Below are 23,764 nucleotides of genomic sequence, written 5' to 3'. Positions count from 1 at the left end.
TGAAAATGAAAAAATAAACGGAAGTTTTTATGCTCGTACCTAAATTGGCAGACACCATTACCATGTAGCAGACAGTAATAAGCCCCGGTGCTGGCAATTAAGTGCCGGTGCTGAACACCGGAAAGCACCAGCACAAATTAAGCACTGTCTGGAGCCCATGACGAGCCGAGCTTTCTTGTGCCTTGTGCCCACCTCCCTCCCTGTGCCTGGGTAATACGTTACGGCCAGAATTGCGGACTTCAGAACCTGGGAGCTAGGTTTGAGTCTCTGAGTCAGCTCAACATCCTGTGATTCTGGGCAAATCCCTTAACCTCCCCATCCTATAAATGATGAATGGTGCCCCGTGTAATGTAAATGTTGCTAATGGAAAGTGCTCCCATAGCTGGGGGCCGAGTTCTCGCTAAATAGAAACTTCAGAAAATAGCACAGAGGTCAAAACAAAGGCTTAGCATAAAGGAATACAAAGAGATAACCATTAACTACCTATCTGGTACAAAATGAAACCAAAACATGTGGATACATTGTGGTTTCCCCTCCTAAATTGTGTGATTTTAGGCAAATATTTTATTTCACTGAAACTCTTTTACCGTCTTGATGGCACATGAAAGCGCTTTCAAACATGTGCGTTCAGAAAGCCAAAAACCTATTGTGTTTGATTCAATAAGCTGTACTGTTGCTCTATATATTCTGGGGCACGAGTTCATATGACCGCTGTCTTACCTCTTATTTCACTAATGATTTCTGTTTTAAAACTGTCACTTAAATAAGTACTTCTCAGGGCAATCTTATAATGTGATGTATTAATGCCAAAGCTTCAACATGTTAAAGAAATGCACTTTTTTAATTTTAAAGAGACTTTATCATATTTTACATGATATGTGTTGTATGATTTATATCCCAAATATTTTCAGGGCTCGGCTCGTGCATGGGCTCCAAGACCCGAGCCAGACCCTTGGCTGGCCTCTGGCTCGGTCTCCCTGTTAATTTGTTGGCTTCACCCATAAATCGCTCTCACAGGCAAGACCTATTGGCTTTGCCAATGCTTGCTATTTTAAGCTTGCGCTCTGGTGATCGGACAGGATTCCCCTTTCGGTTCACTGATGTGTTTATTTATCTTTTACCTTATTGCCAGTTTCACTTTTCCCTCAGCACAAAGTGCCTGTAATGCACCCATTTTTCGATGCCCGTCATAGAGGCATCTCGATTGCCCTCATTGTGCTAACGAACCATTATGTATGCTTCTTGGCGCTACACCAACAGATCTTTACAGAGCTCCTACACCAATCGCCAAAATCCCTAAACACAGCCCTCCCGGGCCTTCTATAGAATTATCATTAAATAAATTCATAAAAAAGACTTACATGTCGGGTTCTGTAGAGCAGTGAAGGCTCCGCCTGTGTGTCGACATCAGTAGATAGAACTTGCAGAGAAATGTGTCCTTTGCTCTGAAAGTTAAAAAAACACAATCCTTTAAATATTACATTCATGAATATAACATTTTAGTAGTAAAATCCTTTATAGCATTAATGTTTGCACTACACAAAAATGGTAAATCAATCCATACTAAAAGTGCAAAGAGTGGAAACAGTCTGAAGGGGGTGGAAGACGGCCCTTAAGTCCCCCCCCCCCCCCCAGCCCCGCGGGGGGGGCTGTGTGACGCCACTGGCAGACACTGAAGAGGTGAGCAAAAGCCGATCTTGAGTGGTCCCAAAGGTTCTACCATGTACTTTTCATGCACAGATGGCCCCGGTCTGGGAGACATGCAGTAAACAAGCCTTGGCGGTCATTGCTAACTCATGAGGCTGCACTGATTGAAACTGCAAGGAGGGTCAGTCTGTTGCCAGGGCGAGCCGGGAGCTCGGATGGAGGGGGCAGGAAGACACCACATCCCATGGGAATTGGTGCATTACTGCGCTCTCCCTGCGCTGGCGCACTGAGTGCCACCTACGCCAAGGTAGGGACCCTTGCGCCATGGGGCAAGGGTGTGTGCATTTCAGGCAGGATTGCTTTTGTGCTGGAAGGGGCACCTCGCTGCACAAAAACAACCCTTCGAGGTTCCGCGGCCCACTTAGAAAGAGGAAACAAGGAGAATAAATCAAGGTATATATCCTCCCTGCGCCTCTATCAGCAAGGTGCACAATTTAGACGTATTCCCAGGTTTACTAGTCTTAGTAAATAGAGACTGTGCAAAAAGCGTGGGTGGATGCGTGGGACCACCCACGCTCCATCCATGGAACACCTTCCCAGGGTCGGATTGGGATCGCAATATGACCCGGGCAGTCCCAAAACAGTGGCCCACATTCGCTGATTGTGCCCTTTTCATGAACCATCCATTGGTTGGTGTTATTGGAATCATTCTTAGAGAAATGTTTGGTACCTAAGCATTTTAACCCCTTCGGTGCTCATGACGGAACGGTTCCGTCATGAGCCACGGTTGAGCTGTGCTCATGACGGAACCGTTCCGTCATGACCACGCCCGCGCAGACATCAGTCAGCACCGCGGGGGAATCCGCCCCGCATGGAAGGGGTTAAAGCCTATAGAATCAGTAGGATTGGTGATAACAGTGGACGAGGTGAAATAAAATGGCCCAAGGGACACAATACCTGAGCTGGCTGGAGTGGCCACCTGCCCGTTTTTTAGGTCTCGGCTGCGAAAGGCTGCGCTTGCGCAGTCTCGCTCCGAGATTTAATGAGTTGGAGTGACTTTGAGAAGAGGGGCTTGCACCCGCCCCTCTTCTCTCCTGTTCTCCATTGGCTGGCCTCTTAAATGCTGGCCAGCCACTGGAGAAGAGGTCCAGTCACTCCGTTGAAGCCCCGTCCTTTTCGGATCGGGGGGCGTGTTTTTTGCGAGAAGTCTCAGGGAGGAGACAACAGCAAAACACGCCCCCCAATCCGAAAAGGACACTCCCTTTCTCCGAGGCATTTTCTGCTGTGCCTCGGAGAAAGGCGGTGGTGTCCCGGCGTTGCTCCCTCACCTGATCTCCTTGTTTACGTTGCCTGGAGAGACTGAAAACAAAGAGCACGCCGCTCTCTGGCTGTTTTACTTCGCCGACGGCAACTGGGGATCCACGTTACTCAGAAAGATTGAGTCGCCGAGCGCCCTCCAGTCTCGGAGCCTGCCATCTGTAGGGACTGGTGCTGGAGCTGGCACCGAGCTGCCTCTGGAGAGACCCTTGGATGTTTGTTTCATATTATTGTTTAGATACCCTCTTTATATTCATACGTCTTTCCCTGATCACGCCACTGTATTTATGGTTATCTATAGTATTCCACTTTTTTGGATACTTTCCTTTTTGTTTATTAGAACATTTATCTGGCAATATTAATCAATCGAGGGTCACACCGCACGCTCCATGCATTTTCCACATTGTTCGAGACTGCTGGGGATTGCCCGCACGGAACGATTAAAGTTTTTGTTGACATCGTAGAGACTGGCCCAGATTGGCCACATTCTAACATGTGACATACAGGAAGATGTCATAATGCGGAAGCCGTTGCAGCGTCGGTTATCGAAGCGTGAGGAGGATTATGTTATCGGGCGCACATGTTGCAATTCTCAAGTAAGTCTACAATAAGACAGTGCTAACTTACTATTTACATAGATTTTTATCGCTGAATAGCAATATTGGACGCCTCCGATCTAGGAGACAGAGTCCCTCTATAGCGTTCACCCATTTGTCCCATCGCGCATACATATATATTTTAGAGCTCAGTATTCTACCATGTTAGCCATCGTGCCGTAACATATTACAGAGTTTCACTTATGCAGCTTTTGTGTTGCATGTACACCTATTTAGATTTCAACTCTGTAGTTTTGAACCCTGATTCTGTGGGCGGGTTCACTCATATGTAACACATTGAGTGACGAGGGTAATAGACCGGGTATCATTGTTTACTGCCCCTTCGTCGCTCCACCGCATCCCCATTACGTTTGAAAACAAAGAGCACGCCGCTCTCTGGCTGTTTTACTTCGCCGACGGCAACTGGGGATCCACGTTACTCAGAAAGAGTGAGTCGTCGAGCGCCCTCCAGTCTCGGAGCCTGCCATCTGTAGGGACTGGTGCTGGAGCTGGCACCGAGCTGCCTCTGGAGAGACCCTTGGATGTTTGTTTCATATTATTGTTTAGATACCCTCTTTATATTCATACGTCTTTGCCTGATCACGCCACTGTATTTATGGTTATCTATAGTATTCCACTTTTTTGGATACTTTCCTTTTTGTTTATTAGAACATTTATCTGGCAATATTAATCAATCGAGGGTCACACCGCACGCTCCATGCATTTTCCACATTGTTAGAGACTGCTGGGGATTGCCCGCACGGAACGATTAAAGTTTTTGTTGACATCGTAGAGACTGGCCCAGATTGGCCACATTCTAACATGTGACATACAGGAAGATGTCATAATGCGGAAGCCGTTGCAGCGTCGGTTATCGAAGCGTGAGGAGGATTATGTTATCGGGCGCACATGTTGCAATTCTCAAGTAAGGCTACAATAAGACAGCGCTAACTTACTATTTACATAGATTTTTATCGCTGAATAGCAATATTGGACGCCTCCTATCTAGGAGACAGAGTCCCTCTATAGCGTTCGCCCATTTGTCCCATCGCGCATACATATATATTTTTGAGCTCAGTATTCTACCAATGTTAGTCATCGTGCCCTAACATATTACAGAGTTTCACTTATGCAGCTTTTGTGTTGCATGTACACCTATTTAGATTTCAACTCTGTAGTTTTGAACCCTGATTCTGTGGGCGGGTTCACTCATATGTAACACATTGAGTGACGAGGGTAATAGACCGGGTATCATTGTTTACTGCCCCTTCGTCGCTCCACCGCATCCCCATTACGTTTGAAAACAAAGAGCACGCCGCTCTCTGGCTGTTTTACTTCGCCGACGGCAACTGGGGATCCACGTTACTCAGAAAGAGTGAGTCGCCGAGCGCCCTCCAGTCTCGGAGCCTGCCATCTGTAGGGACTGGTGCTGGAGCTGGCACCGAGCTGCCTCTGGAGAGACCCTTGGATGTTTGTTTCATATTATTGTTTAGATACCCTCTTTATATTCATACGTCTTTGCCTGATCACGCCACTGTATTTATGGTTATCTATAGTATTCCACTTTTTTGGATACTTTCCTTTTTGTTTATTAGAACATTTATCTGGCAATATTAATCAATCGAGGGTCACACCGCACGCTCCATGCATTTTCCACATTGTTAGAGACTGCTGGGGATTGCCCGCACGGAACGATTAAAGTTTTTGTTGACATCGTAGAGACTGGCCCAGATTGGCCACATTCTAACATGTGACATACAGGAAGATGTCATAATGCGGAAGCCGTTGCAGCGTCGGTTATCGAAGCGTGAGGAGGATTATGTTATCGGGCGCACATGTTGCAATTCTCAAGTAAGTCTACAATAAGACAGCGCTAACTTACTATTTACATAGATTTTTATCGCTGAATAGCAATATTGGACGCCTCCGATCTAGGAGACAGAGTCCCTCTATAGCGTTCGCCCATTTGTCCCATCACGCATACATATATATTTTAGAGCTCAGTATTCTACCATGTTAGCCATCGTGCCGTAACATATTACAGAGTTTCACTTATGCAGCTTTTGTGTTGCATGTACACCTATTTAGATTTCAACTCTGTAGTTTTGAACCCTGATTCTGTGGGCGGGTTCACTCATATGTAACACATTGAGTGACGAGGGTAATAGACCGGGTATCATTGTTTACTGCCCCTTCGTCGCTCCACCGCATCCCCATTACGTTTCCACATATTCACCAGTTTCATCACATCTTTTTGTGATATCGTATGTATACACCGATTTCCCTCACTAGCAGGTTGTCATATTGTTTTCCGTGTTTTTCTTTATTTCCTAGATTTATCCTATATCATATACATCGTCTGAATTCTGATGTAAGTATAATTTTCATACTTTTTTGAAATCCTCAGTCTTTTTCGGCTTCTTTTCCGGCTTACATTTAAATATACTTATAGCAACTCCAGGTAATTTTGTTAATTCATTACGTAATGTGAAGGAAGCATTGAGTGGCCTTCATTTCTTTTTGCAGTATCGTCCTATTTCTGGCTCCTTCTTTTTATCAAGAGACACCAGTATGTCAATTTTATCTACACAGACATAAATAAAAATATACGATGTAAGTATTAGGGGCCTTTAATCTTTTTCTTACATCCTTTAGAACAAATGGTGAATTCTGTTCCATTAATCGTTATAGACCCATCATGTAGCCATCTCTCAAACATTAAGCAGTTTCTTTTCTATTGCAGTATCCTTCATTATTGACCTGACCTTACCACAAATTATTACTACATCCACCTCTATTTTATGCGTGAACTATTCACCATCGAGATGTCCTCATGCATTGGACTTTACATCAAGGTATAGATCACCACATCCGAAATACATAACATTATCACATCTTTATATGACAACCTTTATAGAAGGCAATGTGTTTACTTTCCAGTGATGAATAATGCAGTTTAAAGCAGAGTCCATGCTACACTTTTAAGAGACAGTTCAGGGCAATCACTCTCGTTAAAACAGGGTACAAGCCCATTACTTATCTTTCTTACTATCCCCTCTCTATCTCCTTACATCGGGTGTTCACAAGTATACACACAGTAGGTTTCAGTTGGGTATAGTTTTTATTTATACCTTTTGAGGTTGTAGCATTTCTATCATTCACTGAGCATGACACTTTATTGCTCTGTCTGTACAGCGCTTAGGAGTTGCAGTCTCTGGTCATAGGAGCTATGGTAATCCCGCACAATGTATTGTATTTGTTATCTTGACGTCGTTTGTGTCTTGCGCGCGCTTTTCGTTGAGAGCTTGTGGAACTGTGGCCCTCTGTTCCCGGCTGCCACATAAATAACTTTAAACTGAAGAGGTCTTGAACGAAGAAGCGCTGTTCTCTGCAAACACTTCAAGAATGTTCTTTGGCGCGATACATGCAGATACGTGAACTCAGATGACGTGCTCTACAATACTGATTAAGTCGTCAACAACTACGTTAAAAATCCTTATGGCCATCTAAGTCCACGCTGCAGGTCCCGTTTATATTTATCTTCACCTTAGATAATTTGTGTTTTCCATAACACTCTCTACCTCACTACTCCACTCTATCTCACTACCTCACTATCCCACAACTTCTCTCTCTCTCACTCACTACCTCAATCACTCTCTATCTCACTACCTCACTCTTTCTATCTCACTAACTCACTTTGACTCTCTCTTTCACTTCCTCTCTCTCTATCTCACTACATCACAACATCACTCTATGCTTATATATCACTACCTCACAACACAACATCCCTCTCCCTCACTACCTCACTCTTTCACTACCTCACTCTTTCACTACCTCACTCTTTCACTACCTCACTCTTTCACTACCTCACTCTTTCACTACCTCACTCTCTCACTATCTCACTACCTCACTCTCTCACTACCTCACTCTCTCTATCTCACTACCTCACTCTATCTACCTCACTCTCTCTCACTACCTCACTCTCTATTTCTATACCTCACTCTCTCTCTATCTCACTACCTCACTCTCTCTCTGCTAATGCAATAGGCATCACATATGAAAAAAAAAAAGCTACTGCCAATAGAAATGACAATGCCATTTATTTAGGGATACAAAAATGATAAAAAAATAATGAGCAATACCAATAGCTCTACCTATAATATTGCCGAGACCATTGCATTGTAAATGCTTGTTTTACTAATGTGACCTGTATTTTAATATGGTTGGTGCGAAAATGAAGACAATCACTGAAAGTCTGTATTTTTTCCTCTAATCAGCCAGGGGCATATGTATCAAGACCTTTTCCCGTTCGCAAATGGGCCGATTCTCAGAATTGGCCCGTTTGCGAACGGGAAAAGGCCTTTTGGGATGTATCATCCCAAAAGGGCATCGCAAATTAGAGAATCTCAAAATTTGCGATTCTCAGTTTTGCGATTGCATTTAAGGAATCGTAAATTGCGATTCCTTAAAAGCAATGTATGAAGCACCGAAAAAGTGCAATTTGGCTGTAAGGAATCGCAAATTACCACCAACTTAAAGTTGGTGGTAATTTGCGATTTCTTTGAAACATTCACTTTTTGGCATTTTTCAAAGTGCCATGTGACGCACAGACATGCCCCTAGGGCATGTCTGTGTGCCACATGTGCGCACATACATATTTCAGGGGTGCAACAGGGTGTCCTTTTGACACCCTGGCACCCTTGAAATTGCATTCTCATTTTGCGATTCTCAAATTGTGAATCGCAAATTGAGAATGTCTTCCCACTCATTCCTATGGGCCTCCTAGCCCATAGGAATGAATGGGAAGGTATTCCCTAATTGCGATTAGCAATTTGCTAAGCGCAATTAAGGAATGCCAAGGAATCCCAAAGCATTTGCGAATTATTCGTTACATCTCGTTTGCGATTCTCCAATAGCGATTCCCTAAAAATCGCTATTTGAGAATTGCAAATACACTATTTGATACATATGCCCCTATGTATCTTAAACAGTCAACTTAACGTGAAAGCACTTTCAAATGTGTTCCAAAGCTGCTTTATCCATCCGTGAATAAGAGCTAAACTGAACAAAGACAGAAAAGCCATGTTATAAAAGAATGTGGATATTTTAATATATAAAGAGCGCTCTCTAATTACCATGCTCTGGCCCGTGCAGAATCTTATAACATGAATAAACTGCCAGTTTTTCTAATTGCTTGTTTATACTTTTACAGGGGGTGAACTCGGTACTAGGGCATTGGAGCGACTTACATGAGCACCAGTTACTCCACACAAGATCAAAGTCATGTTTACTTCAGCACTGGGAGAATAAGGGATTTGCCCAGAATCACAGGCTGTTGAGCTTACGCCGGGACTAGAACCTGGTTTCCCACTTCCAAAGTCAGCAGGTTTGGCTGTAACGCCACCTTCTCTCTAGTTTAATAAAAGCTTAATAAAGGTTGCCTCACAGTGAGGCCAATGCAAATACACACACCCCCAGGAAGGCTTCTCTTACGTCACTCCCTCCCCACTCTCAGGGTGATGGCCTTGCAGTGAAGGGGTCAAGGAAAAGAACACAGGACAGCTGCTCCAGTGGGGTCTGAGGTGTAGATGGCTCAAAGCCAGAAACCCCCAGCCCCTCAGCGAGGCCCCTGCATACTCTCACCCTCCCCCCACCCTTACCCACCATTGCCTGAATGCGATGGCCCAGCAGGGGAGGGGACAGGGGCAAGACACTCCTTCTGGGCCAACCTGACCGCAGGGGGGGGGGCAATGAATGAATGGCCCAAACAAGGGAGCAACACCTGGCCCCAGTAAGGCCGATTGTCAGACTTACCACCCCCGCCTGCCCACCCACCACAGCCTGAAGTGCGATGGCGTGGCAGGGCAGGAATGACGCAGAGACTTTTATAAAACCGGCCCACATGTCACCCTTAGGCACCGGCCCATCGCCCAATGCCTCACTGCCCCCCTTCCCAATACGACCCGCACCTTCCCGGCGCAGAGTGATGCCAGGCCGCGACCGGCACTGCTTTGCGTTACTCCAGATTTACCAACGAATGCGGGGCCAGGCGAGGTGGCTTTATGTGGCTTGATGAATCTGGCTTATGGGTAGCGTTGCCCTTGCGTCACTTTGCGCGACTCATGGGCTTGATAAATGTGGCCCAAGGTGTGCAAGGATTTTCAGAGTCCCAGTGAAAATGACATTTTTCCATACAGCTGCTCTGTTTCTACTAGCGACTCTTCTTTTTTCAAGGCTATTTGTCGCAGCATGGCACCCTCTTATGACCATTTGTGGTGGTGCCATAAGGCATTGTCCCGCCGCGGACTTAAAGTAGTGCAGAGTAAGGTCTGTGAAGAAACAGCTAGCGTCTGACTGACACGTGCCCATGACGCCACACTGCTAGTGTTTGTTACAGCGTATAATAAATGCACTAGGACAGCCTCGGTGACTCACAAGGCGCTGCCAATACTTGGTTGACAATAAAAAGTGCCACTTTCTTCTCCTCCAGTGGCCTCACACATGGGTTGATGGACGCCCTCCTCCACGTGTACCCTGTGTAGGTATTGGCAGATTGGAATTGGGCTGGCAACAACCACAAAGTTTGAACTTTGTCGGTTTTCATAAACATTCCCAGAGCATGTTGCCAAAAAAGAACTGTGTGATTTAAAAAAATATACCTTGACTCTGGCTAGGTGTGTGTTTGCCCTATTTCTTTGTATTGGCAATTTTGCTAGGACAGGGGATGAAGGGAAATAGCCTTTACAACACGGGCTGAGCCATGCCACGCGTGACGCTTTCCCACAAGCAGAACCACGCTTGCCTTAACCAAGCATATGCCTTAACCACGCATATGTCTGGTTAAGGAAGTGCACGATCTAGATGCTGGGGTGGGCTGGCTGGTAAGTGGGGCTGGGGCCGGGTTTTGGGGGTGTTGGGGGTAGTTTTTAGGTCTCGCCTGAGCCAGCGCTTTAGCGCTGCTCTGGCAAGAATTTTAGTAAGCAGGATTTGGAAGTGCAGACTAGTGGCTTTTCAGCCCTCCAGCTACAGTGCATGTGCGCCAGGCGCGTGCACCATTTGTCAGCCTGCATGATCACTTTCGCAGCCGCTTTGATGTTCTCAGTGAGCCACGCGGCCACTGAGAACATCAAAGCGGCCGCGAAAGTGCACACCATTTGCCAGCCTGCGTGCCTCTCTCTACCCTTAGTGCGCATGACGTGCCCTACCCCCTCCCTTATCCCACTTTCTGCTTGTTCAAGAAGCACTGGCTGCGTGTTACGGCTTCGCAGGCAGAACTCTCAGTATGTGACGGATTCTCTCGAGAAGCCTTTTGCGTGCGAGGTGGACAGCCAAGTGTTTCTTGAACAGCCACTACAATGCACACGGTCTGTGAAGTGCCACTATTGCAGCAAGTAGTCGCAGTGTGTGACGGGCAGCCTAAATCGACATCACTCGCAATTTGAGAGCCTCCATGGCAGTCGGAGCACGCTGCCCGTGGTAGACCGCTTTAGGCAGGAATCAGCTGCAATATGCGACACAGAGCCCCTCTCAAGCAGGCAGCACTCACTGTGTTTATTGGACTCGGCTCCCTCCGACAGTGTTCAGAGTGTGACATGCAGACTCTTTCAGGAATGCAGAATTCGCAGTGTGTGATGGACAACCTCCGTGTGTGACGGGCAGCTTGTCAACCACAATACTGCTTTGATTTCAATTGCATCTACTCCTCTTTCCACGATGACCCTCAGGGCGCTGTTGTGAGCGTTGCCGGGCAAGGAGCACATACTTAATGCGTTCCTGATCCATCCCCCCTCCCTTCCATGGAACTTCATCAGAGCCTGGGTTTCCCCTCCTTGCTGTAGAATATTTTTGTGGCGTCAGGAGTTTGCACATGTTTTTTGCAGACATTTAAATAGTGCATATAGTGAGTGTCAGGTATGCGTTGCCTTGGTGCCTTAGGGGGGGGACCAGTTTCTGTTCTCAGTTAGTTTATTTGTTTACTTTCAGTACAGCTCTGTTTTGCTTCCCCTATGGGTGTGGGAATGGGAACTGTGCTGTACCCGGTGCTGGGTGCAATGGAGTGTGTGCATGCTCTGTTATTTCTTTGTTTTGGGTTCGAGCACTTGCAGTATACAAGCAATCGCATGCAGCGTTTCTCCACACAAGAGCCCATAGTTTGTCGATATATCGCCCCAGTCTGAGTTCTCTCGCTCTTTAGCTGAGGCGCTCGTAGTGTGTCTTCCCCAACGTCTGTAATTCCCATGTTCCTTTTCTACTGCACACCCTGCCACAAAATTCCAATACAGAAAATCCACTCCACACCACATGCATTCACTCCAAACCAAAAAGCATGGGTAAAATACATTGCCATTTACATCAACAGCTCCAAATCTAAAACAAGCATTGGCATAGCCAATAGGTCTCGCATTTGGGACCTTATAAGTGTTTAGCCATGCAACAGTTGATGTTGTTGCACCAAGGATATTGTACTGCATAACTAAATACTTATAAGGCTCCAAAGGCGAGACCTATTGGCTATGCCAATGCTTGTTAAGGGTTGGGGTACTTTTTAGGGCTCAGGGTCGGAGTTAGTATTTAGGACTCAGGGAGGTCAGGGTTGTTTTCAGGGCTCAGGGGTCAGTTTGTTTTTAGGGCTCAGGGGGGTTGGAGTAGTATTGAGGGCTCAGGGTGGTCAGGGTACTTTTTAGGGGTCAGGTGGGGTTGGGAAGTTTTTAGGGCTCGGGGGTTGGGTAGTTTTTATGACTTGGGGGAGTCAAGGCAGTTTTTACAGCTGGGGGGTCAGGGTAGTTTTTAGGGCTCAGGGTGTCGGGGTACTTTTTAGGTCACAGGGGGGTCGGTAGTTTTTCAGGCTCAAGGTGGGGGGGCTGGGATGTGATCTTTAACCCACATGTCCCTTTACCACGAAATTGCGTGGTAAAGGCATGCATGGTAAAGGAATGCGGCGTTCAGATGCATTTGTTGTGCGGGCAGCGTTGTAGAGGCACGCCTCTGTCATACAACCGGGGCTGATTGCATGAGGAGATTAAAATGTGATTTGTCGAGAATCAAACAATTTGGTTCAGTGGCCTAGCTGAGAATGGAGGTTTAGGTCTCCTCGCTTGTCAGCTGACAGCTGAGCCAGTGTCCCACATGTCTCCTTAATAAGAAGTAATAATAAAAGCCACATAACAAGCCAGCGGCAGCATTGACTGGACCCCCGGTGTATTAAAAGAGTGTTGACTTATCTGGGTTAAAGTCCTCTTAGCTGCGTCATGAGCCATCTTTAAACTTCCTGCGTAAAGGGAAATAAGTGGCCGACTGAGAGGTTCCTAGCTCGCCTGGAGGCTAGGTCATGGTCTAATAGCCACCCCAGGGACAGAACTAGCCTCCGCGGCCACATGACAGCAGCTGGTGATCGGTGGCCTCTGTCCGATCCTGACAGGTCTGCCTTCGCTCGCCATGGCTGTCCCCTCCAAGATGGCGGCCTCAGCACCGCCCCGGGCGATGGAGAGACCCAGAGGAGCCCAGGGCAGGGAGTCAGCTCTTGTCAGCCTGCAGTTTGTGTATTTAGGACAGCAATGATAGCGCATGCCCCAGGGTCAGGCACACAGCTTCATGTCTCTCCTTGGACAGGAGCGCTCGCCACTTTACTCTAAAAATAGCTTCAAATAAATATTTCATTCAACAACATCTTAGCTACATAGGATTAGCGCCAAATACCTCGCTAGAGGATGTCCCAGCGAGCAGCTACGCGAGAAAGAACTGTACTGAAGGATAATGTAGTATCCTTAACTCTAATGTGGGATATGTGTGGGATGCAGAATCCATGGGGTAATTATGGTAAACATGTAGCTACTCTTCGCACCCCACACACAAGGACTGGATCTACTGAAGAGCAGAGGGCACAGTCCTAACACGTTCACCTGTGCATTCCTCGTTGCTCTGAACCCTTCAGTCCCCCTAAAGTTCTTTCCTTGATCTTTCTCATTTTTTTCTCTTAATTCCTGCCCAATCATAGTTTCTGTCCTTGTGCTGTCCCTTTCTACTCGCTTGCTCTCGGAGTGCCTTCCCGTGTATTGAGTTGTTTCTGCTTTTGGACCCGACTTGTATCTCCTTTTTTAGGTCTCGCCTACAGACCGCTCTTAGCTTTGTTGTTTGCGAAAGGCCTCTTGTGGACCACAGTGGGCGTGGAGCTCGCCCGTTGCTGACCATTGGTTGGCTTTCTTGTAACTCAAATTGTTTACTTCTCATACAATGGCGTCCTTTCCTCTTCCTGTGCTTGTCCCGCCCCTGGAGCACAGCCTCTTTACTACCCTTTTGAATGGATGACTTTTATGCTCCCACTGCTCCCATTCAGGGAGCTCCTTTACTCTTGTCAGCACTCCATAGGAGTGCATGCATTTTCTTGCTCTTGCCTTCGTGCGCTGCTCCCCCCTTCCAAATACGGTTCCAGTGTTGCCCCCCACCCTCCACGCCTTGTCTTTGCAAGCACACCATAAAACACGTTGTTGCTGGACTATGACTGAAGAGCAGATTTCCAGGGTTGCCATTGTTTCATATTCTCCATTCTACTTATTGCATGAAGGCACAGGCCTTGGCAAACAAAGACTTTTATGGTGCTGGGGGCGAGGCCAGGTGCTGTACTCACTCTGCTGGCATTTGAGGCAGATGGTGTACTTAGCATCCCACCTGTTCCCGTGTGCTCACGCTAAACTTTTGCCATGAATGGAAAAATAATTTTCGGAATTTTGCATAAATGTAACATTAAATTAACAAATCCCGTGAGATTACGCAGCAATTTAGCCTAGTCCTACAGAGGACCAAAGGCCTGGAACATGTGTTTCAGTTGAGACTTCTGGAAAGTAAATTGGGCCTTGGAAAGTGTTTTCCTTTAGATTGTGACACTTTTAAAATTCCTTTCAGAATTTCCAGGCTGAAAAGTATTTGCAAAATAAAGCACGCCATTTAAAAAAGACACAAAGGTATGTTGATTTATTTTTCTTAATAAAACATTATTCATTATTTTACGATAATCACTTTCATTAAACATTGCACTGTGTGAAGTAAGGGAACATACTTTTGATTATAATTATTGGTGATTTTTTTTCAGAAAGACAATAGGTGTGCGTTATATTTGTTGACAAACTGACCCCCTTCATAAAGCCAATAGGCCCACTTTTCATATTTTGGTTTTGTGACTCATTGACAAAGTCACTAGGTCTGCCTTACTTAAAATAACACCCTTTATATTGTAACATCACACAGTCAGCCGTTCTCACCCACGGGGGTTTGTGTGCATTTGGGTGCCAGGCCCTGAGCAACCCCCACCACCCCCAATTCCCCACCAGAGGCCAGGTCCTGCGACCCACCCCATGGCCCACACAGCTGAAGGTGCAGGGTTGGCATTACATATGGTAATGAAATATTACGCTATGTTTAAAAAAACTAGAAAATCACCGAAAAAAACAAAGGTTAAAATGACATTATAGTTAGGTATATCTTATTTTATTTTTTACTTAATGAACTGTGAAATGCATTAAAAAAACAAAGGTTAAAGGGACTTTATAGTTAGGTGAAAATATCAGTTAAAATATACTGTTTAAATTAACAAAACCACTGAAATTCACAAGTTGTATCTCAAGTAACTATAACTAGTGCCCTAAAGTAATTATAGTTTGAGCCCTCGCCAGGCACTGCTAATTACCTCACACAGGGCACAAGTCCTAAAAAAAAAGTGGGGGGACGCTGACGTCACGACAGAAAGTGACATCACGAAAGGTGGCTTGCACCCTCAGACTCATTGCCTCCCCTGGCTCACCCCCTAGATGCGATTGCATCAGAGAAGCCAGCGCGCTAGCAGCGTTCTGAATGAGCTCCGATCTCGCCCCAGAGAGGCCAAAGAGTGAATGTGTGGCTCCATTTGCTCCAGTTATCGAGCTTCCGGTAAAATAAGTGGGGGGACGCCGTCCACCCGCGTGGTACCCCAACTCGAGCCCTGACCTCACATATGCCATGACTCATGACATGTTGTATGGCATCATTGATAATATCACTGCAGGATCTGAATTGATATCATTGACGAGAACACTTTTCATGGTGGGGGTGCAAGTTGTAGTAATTTGAGAGAACTATAACTGGTGAATTTCTGTGGTTTTGTTCTTTTAAAACAGCATGCGTTAAATGTCATTTTCACCTAACTCTAACATCCCGTTAACAGAAAACAGGCTCATTCACTAACTAACTGTACAAATATATTTAAAACTTTTTATTGCCATGTTAACAAATTAATACCATTAACATAATATTAACAGGAAACACAGTTATGACATATATAACTAAATATAATAAATATTACATAATTAAACTAAAATAATGCTTATAAAAAATAAAATTTAAAAACAAGCAATTTTTTTCTAAAAAACTAGATTAAAGAATTGGATAATTAAAAACACACATTATTAAACACCAATTAAAAATAACCATACATACTGTTTAACAAACACTACAAAAATGATTTACCTTGAACGAGCTTAATCTAAAATCTCACTCATTCTGGTAAACAGTAGGGAAGTGTTGGACATTTATTATTCGCACTCCAGCCCAAGCAGCAGTAGAGAAAGTGTCGGGCTCCGGGAGAGCTAGATTTACTATTCTCACTCCAGTCGAAGAAATAGTAGAGAAAATGTTGGACTTTGGAGGAACTACAAATATCCATCCACTCCCCAATAATTTTAATCAAAACATGTAAATACCTAATATCAGATAAAAATATTATCGTATTATAAATGAAAATTACATATTATATATTGTTACAATTGTTCAAATACTACATATTAAGCCTAAAATTAAGCAAATGTAAATCATATGTATTTACCCACATACAATAAAAAGTAAATAGAGGAAACTTTAAAATAAAATAAATGAAAATGATATATTACAAACATTTTTAATAAAAAACACAACAAAAAAACTAAAAAATACTTGAAAAACAAATGATGTACATAGTATGGCCACAATTAAAAATACTTAAATATTGAACAACTAATTAAATATTAAAAACAATTAATTAAAAATATTAGAACTTCCATAACTCCACACCCTATTCCCCTAAAAAAAATACCCACTACTAAAATATAAATTATTTAGAAGAAAGTTAACATTTAAATATACTGTAAGCTTTAAAAATACAATTTAAATAAAACAATACTTAAGAATTGCAAGTTCACATAATTGATAATAAATTACATGATTAAAAATACAGCTTAATTAGTATTAACATAAAATTACAAATAATTCAGTTAACATGCCACAGTTTTCCCCACAAACCCAACAACTTGCTACAAAAAACAACATTAATAACAAAAAATGTAGTATTTAAATTACATTGCAAACTCAATTAACAATAAAATAATTCATTAATAAAAATGTAATTTAATCCCCACCCTATTCTCCAGCAAACCTAACAACCTTTATACAATATTATCAATTACCAACTTTAGTAAAAAACCTAAATAAAGCATTTTTTATTACAAGCTATACTTTAAAAAAACTAATAACAATTATACTAACAATACTAACACCTACAATTAATGTTTTAACTAATATATATCAAATTATCAATACACAATATTTTTTACAGGTAAATTTAAGAAAACAATATTAAATAAAACAATGTTTTTCAAAACAATATTATTTACCACAAAAAAAAAGATTCTAGACAACGATATTCTGTGAGACAATATTGTTATTATAGTGATATTCTTGACACGATATTCAGGGAGCATTAAAAACTTGGGGGCATATTATCAAAGACGGCGTTATAATTATTTATTTACTTTAGCGGCAGTTTCCTGCCGCTAAAGCGGCGATAATTTTAACGCCGTCCTTGATAATATGCCCCTTGATATTTTGTGCAATCGCCAAGCAGGGCAGTGCCAGAAGTACCGAAGAGTAAGACTTGGGTAGAATCTGCTACTCCTGAGTATTGCTAGCCGACGTATCTCACTTTTCGGGGGATACAGGGGCGTAACACAGGCCCCCACAGCCCCCGCAGTGCGGGGGGGGGCAAGTTGCAGGGGGCCCACTCAGCACCGTACTCAGGCCTGAGAGCTCCATATTAAATACTGAGTGGGGCCCCTTCATGTATCTTGAAGGGGGGTCCCTTCAAGGTTCGTTACGCCAGTGGGTGGATACAGCTCATACTCCAGTGCTTGACTTGCAGCCACTGCTTCCTCCTTCGGTTTCGATAACGAATCAGTGGGTGGCGGCGTGCGCACTCCCCCCTGCCCATGGCGCTAATGCGATGAACGCGCAGCATTAGGATAACGAGCAGGTAACAGATCTAATAAGCTCTCTCTGGTCTCTTTAGCGGCTTCTTGGTCAGCCCTGATTGCTCCAGTGACGTGCAGAGGCACCATCTGTGTATCCTTACAAACCGACCCCACAGGACGCCTCCTCGACTCCAGCTCTAGGGCTGACAGACGCAAACAGTCGGGGTGGAGGGAAGGGTAGATGAGGTGCGGTGAGGGGAGAGCGGTGGGGGTGGAGGGGGATTTTGGGGCATGCGTGTTTCTTTTTTTAAATTATTGAATTTCCTTGTATTTTTTGTATCTACAGGTTTGATGCTTATTTTTCTCTATTCCCAAACTGAAGTCCGAAAATCTTATCTGAAGGAGAAACTACCCAGAATGCAACGTTGTGTTAGCTACAAAGTCAAAACTGCTGATAATGTCACACATGATAATTGTAATATGTAAATTATAATTATATATATCGCTTACTACCCTTGATGAGGCGTTGAAGCTCTTTGCGGCGAGTAGCACGCGGCTCCAGAACCCCAGGTTAGACATAAGAAGTTAGTAGATTTAGTAAAAATTTGTTTTTGTTTATTTCCTTGTGGGTTACTTGTGTTGAGTGTGTTAAGTTACTGCTCATTGAGATCTCATGCATTACTGGGATAGATTCATTGAAGTGGATTAGTAAAGGGAAGGCGCGAGTTGGTTTGCGAGTAGTTGACACGTGTGCCTGTTGGATGGAGGAATGGGGCTTGGAGGGCAGAGTTGACAAAGGGTGTTTGGGAGTCCACAGTAGTCAGGGAGCTTTAATATGAGTCAGGGAGTGGCTGTAGGGGCAGAGGTTAAAGGGGAAAGACAATTCTGCTCCACCCCCAAGGAAGTAAAAATGAAAATATAAATATATATAGACATACTTACATATCTGAATATGTAGGAATTTTTGCACATGCACACACAAATAAACATATAATTATGCACTTTTACATACAAGGCACAGCACCAACTATATAAACTCCTATTTGTCCATGCATGTATTAATGTTTACATGCTGAGACATTCCGAAGTGTGTTGTGCATAAAAAACATATTTGTTTTTTAATCTAAATACGTTTCTAAACATTTCCATGTACCTTCCAGGGGCCAGTGGAGATCTTCCTGAAAGGTAGAACTGTTGTGTGATGGGCGAGGGGATGCCAGGTTGTGACGAGAGGTGTGGAGCCGCTTCATTTTGCGTATGTTGAAGTTGGAGGGTGTATTGGTGGTGGACAGGCCTTGAATGTCAGGTTTTATGCCTCTGAAACCTGCAGTGGATGACAGGCTGGTGAGTGACTGAGTGGTGTTGTTGCTGTGTGTTAGTGGAGTGAGTGGTTGGTGTCTTTGCTGTTTGGAAAGTGTGCATTGTGGATGGATGGGGGTTTGTAAATGTGTGACTTGCTTTGAAGAATAGAACGTGTGTTAGTTTGTGCTTTGGTGGGGTAGTGATTTCTGACACTGGTGTCGTGACTTAAAGTGCTGGATTTGACTGTGAAGAACTGGGGCGATAAGGAGGTCGAAGGAGGGGGGTGGGGGTGTATGTGTACAGGAAATCCTCTTTGTGGAGTGTGAAAGGGAGTAAACAGGGGTTCAGATGGTTGGTTGTAGGCTGAGTGTGTAGCAAAGGTGGCCTTAGGGGTTGAGAAGGGTGGAGAAAGTGTCTTGTTCTGTGGTTTGGGTGAAAAAAAGACGGGGGACTGTAGGGGGATGGTATGATGGGGGGTGAGTAAAGGTTGGCAGGCTGCCATGGGCAGGGTTTGGACCAGGCAAATGCTAGTGGAAGGATTTTGTGTGCAAAAGCAGCGGGTTTTTGAGGGGGTTATGGATTTGTGCATTGTGGGTTAGTGGTATGTTGGTGAAACATGGTTTTGAATGAGGTTTACTATAAAGTTGTGGTTTGTGTAGGAGTGACGGGGCCCTTGTGTGGATGTAGGGATGGAAGGGTATGTAGGAGTGTTTTATTCAGCCCGATAGCGTTGATAAGTGGGCGGAGAGTGAAGCGGCCTTGTTTACTGTGAGTGTTAGGTGTGTGTTTGCTGTGAGTGTGTGTGCATGTTTGTGGGTGTGGATGGGCCCTGGCGGAGGTTTGTTGGTACAAAGGGAAGCATTTCTGGCCCTTGGCCCTACCGGGCCCCAACAGGCAGGTGACGCTTGTCCTCCCTGCCCTCAGCCTTGAAGCCTGGTCTGAGATGTCCTGGGGTGGGCTTGGAAGGGCTGGTGATGGAGTCACGTGACTCTCTCCCAGCCTCTTGGGCTCACCTGCAGGCCCTGTAAAGAGGTTGTCTAGCAACCACCGAAGGTGTGCAGCTGGAGGAGAGGTCTGTTCAGCTCACCACTGCACACGGTGTGTTTGGGAGAGTGAGAAGGGAGAGGTCCAATGGAGGCGGTTAGGAGGAAAGGTGGAAAAACTGGGTGTTGTTTTGTGAATGGAGGGCTGAATTACGCAAACTTCACTCATTTTTAAAATGAACAGAAGCGCAGGTTGTCACCAAAAATGCTGATCTGTCGCTTTAAAAATGCACTTTGATGATCGTCAGAGGAGCACACGTCGATTCCGCTGATGAGCAGACTCAAGTAGGCAGCAGGGGCCTGTGTGGAGAGCCGGGGGGCAGAGAGAGCAGGGGGGCTACAAAACAGAGGAAAGAGAGGCAACAAAGAAGGAAAGCAGAGCCAGTATATGGAGGGGGGCTGAGGGCTCAGGGCAGGATGAGAGAGGAAAAGGAGGTGCATAGAGGAGTAGAAAGAGTGTACAAGAGAGGCTGCAGAGATTGAAAGCAGAGCAAAGAAAGGGGCGAAGAGTCACTAAATGGAAGGGGCTGTGGGGGCAGTGGGGGGATTCGAGAGGGAAAGCGGGGCCCGAGCAAAAGCTAAAGAGAAGAAAGCGGAGACTGCAAGGATGGAAAGCAGAACACAGGAAGGGGAGCAGAGCTAGACAATGGAGCAGTGCTCAGGGGGGCAGAGCGGGATCAGAGAGGAAAGGAGGTGCAGAGCGGAAGACAAAGAGGGGAACACCGTGTCTGCAAATAGAGTAAGGATGAGGCTTCTACATGCTTCAGAAAGTAAAAACAGTTCTTTCTTTGTGCAACAACAACACGGAGCTAACAAGATCAGAGCCCAAAGGGAAAAGAGGTGAGTTGGCAGCCATGTGGAGCACAACAATTGGTGAGAGGGGGGATAAATGTTGGTGAACAGGAGGGTGCGTCAGTCTTTGTGGAGGTCCCTGTCGGTGGATCAAAACAAGGTGAAATATTCTAGAAAAAACTGCAAATAGGAGTGATGAATAGCATTAAATAATGCTCACAGTTTGCTGTTCCTGTTGTAAACATTGCAGCACGGGCAGTGGGCGTAGTCTGGTGGTTGCTGCGTCACAAGATAAGGGCCCTTATAATAGCATGTACATACATTGTGTGATCCTGGGCAAATCCCTTAACCATCCTGTGCACCCATTCCCTTATCCACTTCACTTAGGAGACTGAAACACTGAGGCAGAACCCTAGGAGTTCAAAGCTCAGGGTTGTGGAGTTTTTTTTATCCTGGCCTGACTGCAGGATCCAACTATCTGTGCTTGAAGAATCTTCTAAACCAGAACTGTTTGGCCTGGCCTTTGACTGAACCACAGAATTAGTGTTAGGGCGTGAGGAGAGTCAGAGGTCATGCTCCGCCCACGACTGCGCCCCGGAAGCGTCATAACACTGGCCTCACGTTTTGAACTTTACAGCGCCCTGAAGCAATAGAGCTATGTTATACTTCTAAAGCTTAACCGTAAATTCTCGACTTTACATAATTCATCTATACGTCCAGGAACACTCCTGAAAAGTTATTTATGCGAGCCATAGGACTGCCGTAGGCACCATGACAGTTCTTTACCCGCCCTATTACGACTTGGGCAGTTGGACCGCCACAGGACCGCTGCAGCCACTGGAGGTCCATGAACCCGCGGCGGTTGTGCGGTGGTCTGAGGACGTAATATGCTGGTGGTGCCTCGGCGGCACCAACAAGCATATTACGAGTTTCCTCACCGCCGCGGTTTTCATGGTGGTGTGCTTGCCATGAAAAGTGTGGCTTTGAGGAAACAAAGGGGGGCTCCCTGTTGCCTCCGGGCCAGGGGAGCATGGAGGGGGGGCACATGCTGTACCCCTCCACTGAGTATGCACCGCCTGTTTCTGCACAGCATGGACTGCACAGTCCATACCGTACTGGGACGTACTTTGGCATCCCATTGCGGTGCCTTTCTAAGGGTCAGGTGTGAGCTTTTGAAAGACACTGCCAGGGGACCGCGAAAGCACTGCCCGCCAGACCACGAACGAACATGTAATACGGCGGGTGGTGTGCGGACGAATTTGGCAGTGGTGTGGCGGTCCGCGGCCACACCATCAAACTCGTAATCAGGCCCGCCGATAGCAACAAGTGCTCAAATACTTTCATTTTATTACTTCGCAATTGTCATACTAATTTTACAAAAGCCGCTGTCCCCCACACCCGCATTTATCACAGATACACCCTCTCATTTCCAATCCTGAAAATTCATTTACTTTTCCCTTCACCAGATTACCATCAGGAGCTTAACTCTGGCCACGTCTATCCTCCACAGACGGGAGGGGAGAGTTACGTGCCCAAAAGCAACTCCAGGGGTGGGGTAAGTGGTCGTCCCCCCACCCCTGCCTCCCTTTGGGGCATATTAGCAAGTAAGGGCGATAATTCCCTTGATAATATGCCCCTTTGTAAGCCAGCGGTGAGAGACAATGGCCATGCTTGTATGAAGGAGAAGAAATTCACCCTGGAGCAGGAACAGTGGACGCGAGACACATATATAGAATTATAGATGGGTAACAGTGAATCACGGGGATATCTTTCACCGAGGGGATCCGAGTGACATCAAACAGCCAACGAGAGTGACCTCTCAGGGGGCAGGGGGAGGGAATTTAGAATTTTCGTAGTGGTTAAGGGTAGAGGTTTTGTTATGTAGTTTATTGGTTTATGCGTTGTATGGACTGGGAGGGATTTTTATGACCCTGCGTTAGGTATTGTAGGATTGGCGGGGGGCTTGGGCTTAATTTTCAGGATGTATAATGAAACAAATTGTGTAAGGCTTTATATGTGGTTGTGTACAAAAAAATAATAAACTATGTTTTAAAAAAAAAAAGAGAGTGACCTCTCAGGGGATTGCCTCAACCCAATGTGTGGGGAATGTTGGGTGCATAAGATGCAATTTTGAGAGGGCTCTAGAACATGAGACGTTGCGATCGGCTGTATAAAGGGGGAGGGTTTAGGGGCAGGCTGCTTGGGTACCTTCCTGTCTACTTTATTTCCATCGCAGTCGAAACAGGGATCGCAGGAGGAGAATGTCTCACGGAGCTAAGTCTACAAGTGACAGTTTGTACCCTGTATGAAATGGATTACACTACATCTAAGTATAAGAATATGTACGTCTTCAAGATAGATTGATATGTATTTGAAAAAAAGTGTGAGTTCATATGATTGCTGTGATCAGACCATATTGCATTTGATAGACACACGATTGAGAAAGTGCATGTCAGAACTGACGCATTCAAGGCGCTGTTTCCTGTTTGCAGGAATCTCACAATGTCATACTTTAGAAAATGTGCCTTTTTCAGCACCTTGGAGATGAGCAGCACTTTGGCTAAAGGGAGCTTTTTGTTACCTGAAAAGTGGGAAAGCTGTGCTTTCTCATGCCAGAGCATCCAGGAGCTGTGTAAGCAGAAGATAGCTCTGCTGTTTGAGCATCATGGATCTGAGTAAAGTGAGGGATAGCTCTGCTGTCTCTGGCACAAGCCTCTAAGGTATGTGTAAAGTAAGGGATAGCGCTGCTGTTGGAGCATCATTGATCTGTGCAAACTGAGGGATAGCTCTGCTGTCTCTGGCACAAGCCTCTAAGGTCTGT

At 45.2% G+C, this 23,764-nt stretch overlaps 1 protein-coding gene across 1 annotated transcript in view; it reads right to left on the bottom strand.

Annotated features, from left to right (window-relative positions):
- Positions 1-23,764, bottom strand: part of LOC146797324 (G protein-coupled receptor 22-like) — a 1,041,243-nt gene that overhangs the window by 643,597 nt on the left and 373,882 nt on the right. The window contains exon 2 of the mRNA XM_085624334.1: positions 1,362-1,445. The gene's annotated coding sequence lies outside the window, so the exon portion shown is untranslated. The remainder of the gene's footprint in view (positions 1-1,361; positions 1,446-23,764) is intronic.

The sequence above is a fragment of the Triturus cristatus genome, chromosome 9 (genome assembly GCF_964204655.1).
Source record: "Triturus cristatus chromosome 9, aTriCri1.1, whole genome shotgun sequence".
NCBI classification, from domain to species: Eukaryota; Metazoa; Chordata; class Amphibia; order Caudata; family Salamandridae; genus Triturus; species Triturus cristatus.
This window is presented reverse-complemented; position numbering and strand designations above follow the sequence as displayed.